This window comes from Phalaenopsis equestris, unplaced genomic scaffold (assembly GCF_001263595.1).
Source record: "Phalaenopsis equestris unplaced genomic scaffold, ASM126359v1 Scaffold000090, whole genome shotgun sequence".
In the NCBI taxonomy this organism is placed as follows: Eukaryota; Viridiplantae; Streptophyta; class Magnoliopsida; order Asparagales; family Orchidaceae; genus Phalaenopsis; species Phalaenopsis equestris.
The window spans coordinates 1,199,538-1,199,814 of NW_018164532.1; positions in this window are offsets into that span (position 1 = coordinate 1,199,538).

Below are 277 nucleotides of genomic sequence, written 5' to 3' on the forward strand. Positions count from 1 at the left end.
CCCTAGCTTTCTTTCCTAGTCTTCACAGACTCCGTACCACAATCAAATCTCAAACTGGATGTGAATCCCCATTGTTTTCCTTCATGATATGATCAATTTGATTAGCTTTCGAGTGGATGTGAGTCCCTTGTCATTCTTGCTTGAATTAGTCACCTTCTAGGTTGGATGTGAGTCTCAGAGTTTTCCTTCATAGTCTATCACAGACTCCATGCTTCGATCGAATCTCAGGTTGAAAGTGACTTCCAGTGTTTTCTTTCCTGATACAATCATTTTGATT